The following is an 8,651-nucleotide window of genomic DNA, read 5'->3' as shown; positions in this document are numbered from 1 at the left end:
TCACACCTTTCTTCATCTCTGTTGCACTCCTTGCTTGCCTTTTTTGCACAAAACCCCTGAGGTGTGCTAATGTGTCTATGAGAGGCTGGTGGAAAAGAAAGAGTATGGTGTGAGTGGAAGAGAAAGGGGCTGGGGAGGTTCAGCGATGAATCCCCAGCAAGAACCAGTGCAAAGGGTGCTGGTGATTGCAATGGGACAGAGGAGCGCTGGGGCCACATGTGGAAAATCCGTGTCACCGCTCTGCCGTGTCCCGAGGTGTGAGACCATCCCCTCCTCCTGCAAGAAGGGATGCTCACGAGATCACCCCAAAACATCAAACCTCGGCTCAGAAATAACCGGAGAAAAGCAAGTGGAGGCAGCAATTGTGTCTGAGCCTGTGGGCTGAGAGGCAAATTTGACAGCCCGGGCGTGGGGATAGACACCAGCGTTTGGGGTGAATTTCAGGGTGGAAAGGGCAAAGCCAAGGACCAGTTGGTGCCCTGCAGGAGCGATATCCCTTCCCTCAGCTCTCCTCCAGACCTGTTGAATATATATATGTTCTGCGCCAGCCTCCATCCCGGAGGATGCTCCAAAAGCATCCGCCTGCATCCTCAGCCCTATCAGGGATGCAGCCCCTGCCTGCCTGCAAGGAGAAGGGGTTTGGGGCTCCAAAAATCCCCAGCAAGAAGCATTATGCAGCCCCTGGGCAGGGTTGCAAAGAGAGGGAGCAAAATCCCTACAAAATACACCCACAGACCCGCTGCTGAGCAAATCTGGGTAGGGAAAGCTCCGAAATTGGCCAGGCACCACCGGTCGGAGCATCCCGAATAAACCCAGCTGCAGAGGGGGCTTTTATCCCCATCCCGTCCCTTGGGGATTTTTCTTGCATCCCTGGGAGTAGGAACAGTCAGAGAGGGGGGGCATGGGCAGTGGTGTCTGGCCAGACTTTCCATCCCTGCACTAGGGCTGATTTTCTCAAAAAAAAAAAAAAAAATCAGAAAAATCCCGCAGTGTGGCTGTACGTGCAAACACACCCCCCCCCAGCACAGCCGCACACGCCGACGTTCAGCGCAATTCTGCCGTGAATCCCCTGCAACCGCTTAATAAAGAAATAACAAAAAAAATAAAAAAATAAAAAAAGAAAGAAAGAACCCAGCGTGCAAAAGACCGAAAGTTGTGCGTGTGCCTGCGCGCCGGGCGGGGCGGAGGGGTGCGCACCAGTTGATTTTGCATCTCGCCCTGTGCCTTCGCCTGGTTTTTGATTTTTTTTTTTTTTAATTTATTTTCTGCAATGGGGAATAAACAGGTAATGCAGGAACCTGGGGAAGCGGAGGGGACGGGGCTGGAGGGGACACGGTGTATTTTTTGCTTTCCCTTCTTTCCCCATCTCCCTCCCTGGAAGTTTTGTCGCGACAGGGAATAAGGGGAAAAACCGAAATCAAAGGTTGCGGAGAGCGGTGGGGGGGGGAAGAGCGGAGGCAGAGCTCCCACTTTCCCGGCGGAATAAAATGCTTTATGGGATTTTATGGGATTTTATCGCCTTTAACGCGCGGGCGGCGAGACCGTGGGGTCGCTGCGCCGTCCCCCCGCACCGCGGAGGAACCGCGGCATCGATTTCACGGGTGATTTTTTTAGGTTATTTAGTCCATTTCCCAGGCGGAGGCACGGCTCGGGGCGCGGAATCACCGCGGCCGCGTAGCGCGGAGGAGCCGGGGCGATGGTGGTTGGGATGTGTATGTGAAATTTTTTTTTTTTTTTTTTTTTTTGAAACTGCTGAAAAAGGTCACTGAAGGAGTTGGCTGCTAAATTAAAAAAAAAAAAAAAAAAAAAAAAAAAAAGAAAGCCCTAAAAAGAGCGGCAGGCATGCGCACTGCGCGGATGCCATATTGGAATGAGTCTGCCGCGAGTGCGGGCAGAGGGACGGGTCGGCTCCGCTCCGCTCCGCGCAGCGCCGCGCACCGCGGGGGGCTCGCCGCTGAGGCGCGGGAAAAAAAAAAAAAAAGAAAAAAAACACCTCCCCCCAAAAAGACAAACTTGCCCAGGTAAGGTACCGCGCCCGGCACCCCCCCCCCCCCCAAAAAAAAAAAAAAAAATCACCCCAACCCCTCCCGGCTGGTATTTCCCTTTATTGGGTTTTGCGCCGCTTGGGTGGAGAGAGTCGCTTTTCCTTTTGTAAGATACATTAAAAATGTTTTTTTTTAATTTTTTTTTTTTTTTAGCGGAGGAAGCTGGGTGTGGGGTTTTTTGTATTTTTTTGCATTTTTTAGTATTTTTTAGCAATTTTTTAGTATTTTTAGCATTTTTAGTAATTTTTAAAGTTTTTAGTTTTTTGTGTTTTTTAGCTTTTTAGTAATTTTTAGTAATTTTTTTTTAGTTTTTTTAGTATATTTTTTTAGTATTTTTTCTCAGTAATTTTTTTTTTAAGTAATTTTTTTTTTTTAGCAATTTTTTTTTTAAATTATTATTATTTTCTCCTCCTCCTCCGAAGGAGAAGGCGGCGGTGGAGTTGTTGGGAAGTGTTGGGTGGCGGGGCGGCTCGGGCAGATCCCCGGTACCTGCGCTCCGGTTCGTGGGTGCCGCTCCCCCCCCCCGGGCAGGGCACGCCGGAGTTCCGCGGGCAGGGTTTGCGCTGCCTGTGCAATTCATCGCAGGCGTGCAGGGGCTTTCTTTTTACCTCAGCGTATCGCATTTTACAGGCTCTCATTTCTTTTTTTTTTTTTTTTTTAAAGTAGTATCTATCGTTTTGGTGCTTTCCTGCTAAGCGCTTGTGCGACCTCCTTTCAAATTTACTAGGCTGATGCACGTCTCGGAAAGAGTTATTTTGGGTGTGCGGGTGGGTTTCTTCGGAATCTGCAGGGGAGAGGGGAAAAAAAAGCTGCTGCAAAAGGCGAGGAGGAAGAAAAGAAAAGAAAGCAATCAGCTGTGCCAAAATGTGCAGCCCTGATCTATACATATTTTCCCGTAGCGCTCCCGAACTGCGGTAAATGAATATTTATAAAGCTTGTCAGTTCAACATGGCGGGTTAAGGTGTCTTTAAAAACTGAAAATAAACATTTTGAGGGGAGAAAAAGAAGAAAGACGAGGTGCCACACGTTTGGTTCAACTCTTTTGTTGGTCGGAGAGGTGCGCTGGTGAATTAAATGCGGAGGAAAGAGGATGGGATCTGTCCTCGGGGTTGTTCCCCCCCCCCTCAGCGGTGGGAAAAGTGTAGGGCATTTGTATGTGCTGGGAAGGAGCCATGAGAAGGGGCATGCAGACTTCGGAGCCCGGCCGATTTGCCTTTGAATGCCAAAATTGCAGACATGCCATGAGAAAAAAAAAAAAAAAAAAAGGAAAAAAAAAAAGCCGAGAGACACAGCAATGATTTATTTTGCATTAACAGTAGACATGTCGTGGGATGAGATGTCCTGTTGGAGCTGTCAAGGCTTCCGCGCTCGCCTCGGCGCAGTCAACTGGGGATGTGGTGGTTTTGCTTTTTTTTTTTTTTCTGTTGTTTAGCAAAAAAAAAAGCTCTGAAATTGCTACGCACGGAAATTTGGGCTGCCGAACAAGTGACTTACCCAGTGTGTGCTGCAACGAGCGTCTCTTTTGCAGAGAGACCCTAAAAAGCCCAAGACGACGGAGGCAAATCGCAGCTTTGGGCAAAGCGAGCGAATGAGAGTTCGCGAGGAGTTTGCAGGGAGTTGTTTGTGCCCTTCCCGGCTGCTTTTTGCAAATGTATTTTCCAGGGGACTGGAGGAGCGAGGCAGCCTCAGAGGGCAGGAGAAACTTCCTTCTTCCCGTACGGAGAGCAGCGCTTCGCTGCTGCTCTTCTGGGATTGTCTCACCCCGGTTGCGAGGTAGTAACTTTGGAGCATCTGTGGTTTTTTTTTGTAGGCGGGAGAGGCGATGGGATGCTCCAGCATCGCAGGCTGTCAGTGTCCGGCTGGGAATGAAGGAGCCAGGGAGGATTTTGGAGGGGGGGGGCGTAAAGGGTGCTGATCTGCCTCCCCATTTCCCTGCACCTCTTGGAGATGCTCTCCAGAAACCCACCACGCTTTTATTTAGCGGGAGCGGTTGGAGATGCTGTTTGTGCGTCTTGGCGCGCAGGTTGAGGTTTCCCCTTCCAAAAGGGCTCTGCTCCATCTTCCCACCCCGTTTCCCCCCCACTTTTCTCCAGCCCCTGCCCAGGACCAAGCTTTGCTGCTCGGGGAGGCAGCAACCTCACATCGCAGGACATGGGTGGTGGGGAGGGGGACAGAGGAGAAGACCGGAGCGGGAGGATTGTGATCTCTTATCAAAATAGCAGAAAACAGCATTAATTATAAGCGGAGCAGCGTGGCAGGCAGCTGTCAAACAGCGGTGGGACTTGGGTGGCAAAAATCTAAGAGCTGCAGTGGAGTCGTGTCAGCCCGTGGGGTTTTCTTTGGGGTGGGAAGGGATGGAGCCATTGCAGAATGGAAGCAATCCCCCCCCCCCCCCCTTGCCCTGTGAATCTCCCCCGTCCCCAAGTTTGCTGCCCCTTGGATAGGACAGCTTTTAAAATCGGTTTGCGCCCCTGGTGCTCTTGGGGAGGAAAATGTTGTGGCGGAGGGAGGTGGTGTCCGAGCAGAGCAGCATCTTCGCTCGGTTGGGTGCTGTGGGTGCGGGGATGGAGGGGGTGTGCGAAGGTCTCTCCAGATCCCTCTGTGCCTGGGGTCTCGCCCCTCTTCCCTCACTTCACCTTTTTTTTTTTTTTCTTTGCCTTGGAGACATCGGCTTAAAACCGGGAAAAGCAGCCTAAAATGGCTCTTTTCTTGCAAACCGTTCTGATGGGAACGCCTTGCTTTGCATCAGCAGTGCCTCTTTCAAGGCTCTGCAACCCACACCCCACCCAAGATGGGGTGACCCCCCCCAAAACCCCCACCTTTGGCTCTTTGCCAGCCACATCAGCCAAAAGGGGCCTTATTTCTGTGACCGCTTTGCTTCCCCCCCCCCCCCCCCATCTTTTCTCCCAATTCCCTCAAAGGGAGGGGGTCCCGTTGCCGCACGAAGCCCACGCGCGCCCCTCCTGCAGCGCCAGCGTTAGGGTTAGCTCTGGTCGCACCAGGCAAACCTCCTCCGGGAACTTTTTCCTGCGGTGGCAGGAGGGTGCTGGCCAGGATTTAGTGCCTTCTGGTACAAACAAATTTGATTTTCTTTGCTGGGGGCAAAGGAGGAGCAGGCGAGGCAGATTTTCTCTCCGGGGTTGGGGCTGTTGCCTGGGTGAGCAGCGATGCAAGTGGCTTTTTTTTTTCCCCTCTTTTTTTTTTTCCTCTCCAACAGATTATTTATGGAAGGGAAGAAAATATTCTCACAAGTCTAATAACTTTAGTGCTTATAAAGGATTAGGTCCTAATAACTCCTGTGATAAGATGGAGGCTCGGTGTAATCTGTTACTAAGTGAAAATCTAAAAGCCATTTAAATAGATACAGCAAAGAGCTATCAAGAGGCTAGTACATTGTAAACAACAAGGAAATACCTTTTTAATGATTTAAGGGGGCGCACGGGGTAGTGGGACAGTGGAAGCATTATGAGCAAGACAGTATCATTTATAAATTGGGAAAATATTTACAAATATTCAACAGATGTTATAAGGATGTCGCAGAGGTGGAGAGTGTTTCGCACAGATGTGAGAACATCTGTAGAAGTCAGTATATAGTTATATAGCTGTGATTATGAGTGATAATTGACTGGCTGGACAAACAGTTGATGTTTTAATGAAGCATTTATTAAAACTTTATGGTAGTGTTACTAGGAATAGAATAAACACCACAACTGTCAACTCTTTAGGCTGGGGATGCTTTTCCTCCACCCTTGGCTTGCGCTGTGCTGAGCGTGTTGCTGGCCCAAGAAATACATATATGTGTTTTGAGTCGCTGGTTTTGGCCTTTCACAGCCGTGGGGATGCTGGTCTGATCCGAGGGCATCAGCGAGGGGATGTGACGTTGCCTTGCTGAAGGATGGGACGTGGTGGAGAAGGTGCCGTCTTGTTTCTTCAAGGACTTTTTGCTGGCTGAACTCATGTCGGTGTGGGCTGAGGGGGGGTATGGAGGGTGGCCGAGGGGGTTTTCAAGGCGGGGGGGTGGTTGAAGGAGGTGGCTGGTCCAAGTGACAAAGTAAAGGAGTTGTGGAAAGCTCCAAAACCTGGGACAAGTAGCCAAAACTTGAAGCAGAGGAGCCAGAGGCATCTTTCTGAAGGTGCGCAGAGAAAATTAATGTGGTGACCACAGGCGCCACGTTTTAGATGACCTGAAGGCGATGGAGGTGTCAGAGGTATTTTATTACTGCGAGTATTGACACATACAGAGTATATCAGCTGATGCAGCAGGGTCCTCAGTACTGAAAATGAAATGCTGTTGTTAATAGTGATGCTATTTGCAAATACTGAGTTTGTTCTATCGTTGTAATATGCTGGTCCCCTGCAGAAGGTTTTTTTATGATTAGAGTAGCAGCTGATGGTACCTTGTCAATAGTTAAATCTTGTAATTTCAAAGTGTCTGTTGATCTCTGCACGACAGTCATCTCTGATGAAACCAGTCAAATCCATCCTGTGGGTTTTCTGCCATAAGATTTCTCTTTCTTTTCTGTATCTCAGGTATGACTCCTACAGTGATAAAAATGTTTGGGTTGCAAACCAGGGGAATGCAGAAATATGAGCAAAGACGCTGTCACTGACATTTAAAAAACCCCTGAAAAAGTTTATTTTGAGATTGGTCTTTTGCAAGACCTAAACAAAGCATTTTTGAGAGGGCTGGTTTGGAAAATGTGTTCACAGTTACTCTGTTTTTATGAATCAGAAGCATTTGCTCTAAAATTAAATAGTAATAAAAAGAAAGAAAAAAACCCCAGCCCAACCAAGCAGTTCTTGACAGCTGACCGAGAGATCATTTCTGAGTAGGTGTGAGGCTTAAAAAAAGGTATGTGCAGAAGCCTTGCTATTTTTACTCTCACTGATGATTCTTACTTTCATGATTAATACTTTTAGCATCACTGGGTGGCTTGTGCAAGGGAGTCCTCTTTTCTTGGGTGAAGTCCTGAGACGCAGTTTGAATAGAAGTTATTGGAAAGTTTTGCGTTTATTTGCTTAGCAAGGAAGATGAATTCCCTCCACTAAAATCCAGGAGGTGACGTTCTTCTTACCCTTGCGGTGTAGATGAGACCAGACGACTACGGGCTGAGCATCCTTAAAGTCTAAGGAGCCATAAGTCCCCTGCCAGGACTTTTGGGTGGAAAGCAATAGCTTTCCTGGATGCATTAAAAATATCCCTTTAAAGAAAGGACAAGAAAAATATAATCTTTATTTCTCGGAAGGTGTTTTGACCAAGGGGCAGGTGTAAGACCAGACTCCACGAGGCACGTTAAGCCTGGATGGCCTGGAGCAGCTCACACCTTCATCTCTTAGAAGCCACTTGTGGAAGGAAAGGGAATCCAATTTGTCTTTTCTTAGAGAAATGGGGTGAAATTAGCCCCGTAAATGTGACTCGGAGGACTCTGAGTTAAATTGTCTTGTGGAATTTGGTTCTGGATAGACCTTGGCAGGGGTCTGCTGGCTGCCCTCACATGCACTTGGCGGAGGGAAGGGTCCTCCTCCTCCTCCTGCTGTTGTACCAAGGGGTGGCAGGAGATGGCTGCATCTTTTTTTTTGGCAGGTTCTGCCAGTCCGTGAAGCTGCTTCTGGATGTAAATCACTGAAAGGGATGTAAGCGTGTGTAGGACTAAGCCCAAATGCTGATCAGCTGTGCTGTTTAAATGAACCAAACAGTGCCAAGACCTAAAATGTCATTTTTCCTAAAAAGCGTTGGAATCGGATGGCAGATGTTTCCTGGGTTCTGGTTTGCATCTCGTTTTTTTTTTTTTTTTGGAAGATGGCTCCGACTGCTGCAAAGCACTGCAACATAGAAGGCAGAACTGATTGCCCCGGGCGATGGGAGTTTTGGCTGATGAGGGACTTCTGAATTGGGCCCTAAATTAAGTCCACGAAAACAGTATTTTGTGTTTCCCGCTGGGTGACTTTTATCGCTTGGCTGATGGGTCCCGTTCAGGGGGTCTGACTTGAGTTTTTTTGATCCACGGGGCTGGTGTTTTGAGATGATAAGCATCGGATGAGATGTTTCAGGGTGATAAGCAGCTGTGTGTGTTCAAGTTACCCGTCTAAAAGGCTTCCTCGTTTCAGCTCCGTTTCAGACACGGAGGTGGGAGAAATCGGGGCGTTGAAGATGGTTGATGTTGCCGTTGTGCTTCTTCCCTGCAGTTCTTTTGCCTGTTGTAAAGGGCATTGGAGATACTGATTCGGTCTTCTTCATGGCCCTGGTTCAGCTGAGAGCTTTAGACGATGCCTTTTCTTAAATATGCCGTATTCCCCAAGTAGTTGGTGTATGTTGGGTCCTTAGCATGGGTAGAAGTGCTTTACCAGAGCGGGGCTACATCGTAGAAATTGCCTGTTGAATCATGGAGAAGGTGACGGCCACCTAGTAGGTGACAGAACATCTGGAAATGAGAAGGATTAGTACACGGCGACCTCGCTGTCCCTGGCCTGGCACCTTACGCTGACATTTATATCTACAGAAAGACGAAGTAAAATATCAGTGCTGTGACAGGAGGGGATTTTACAGCCGCTTGGAATGAGCGTCAGCAATGCAAACGCAGGGCAGGGGAGAGGCACCCGCTCGCC

General features: G+C 48.7%; 1 protein-coding gene across 1 annotated transcript in view; it reads left to right on the top strand.

Annotated features, from left to right (window-relative positions):
- The first annotated feature begins 1,082 nt into the window (after positions 1-1,082).
- Positions 1,083-8,651, top strand: part of SFMBT2 (Scm like with four mbt domains 2) — a 117,359-nt gene continuing 109,790 nt past the window's right edge. The window contains exon 1 of the mRNA XM_075024618.1: positions 1,083-2,021. The gene's annotated coding sequence lies outside the window, so the exon portion shown is untranslated. The remainder of the gene's footprint in view (positions 2,022-8,651) is intronic.

The sequence above is a fragment of the Buteo buteo genome, chromosome 4 (genome assembly GCF_964188355.1).
Source record: "Buteo buteo chromosome 4, bButBut1.hap1.1, whole genome shotgun sequence".
NCBI classification, from domain to species: domain Eukaryota; kingdom Metazoa; phylum Chordata; class Aves; order Accipitriformes; family Accipitridae; genus Buteo; species Buteo buteo.
This window is presented reverse-complemented; position numbering and strand designations above follow the sequence as displayed.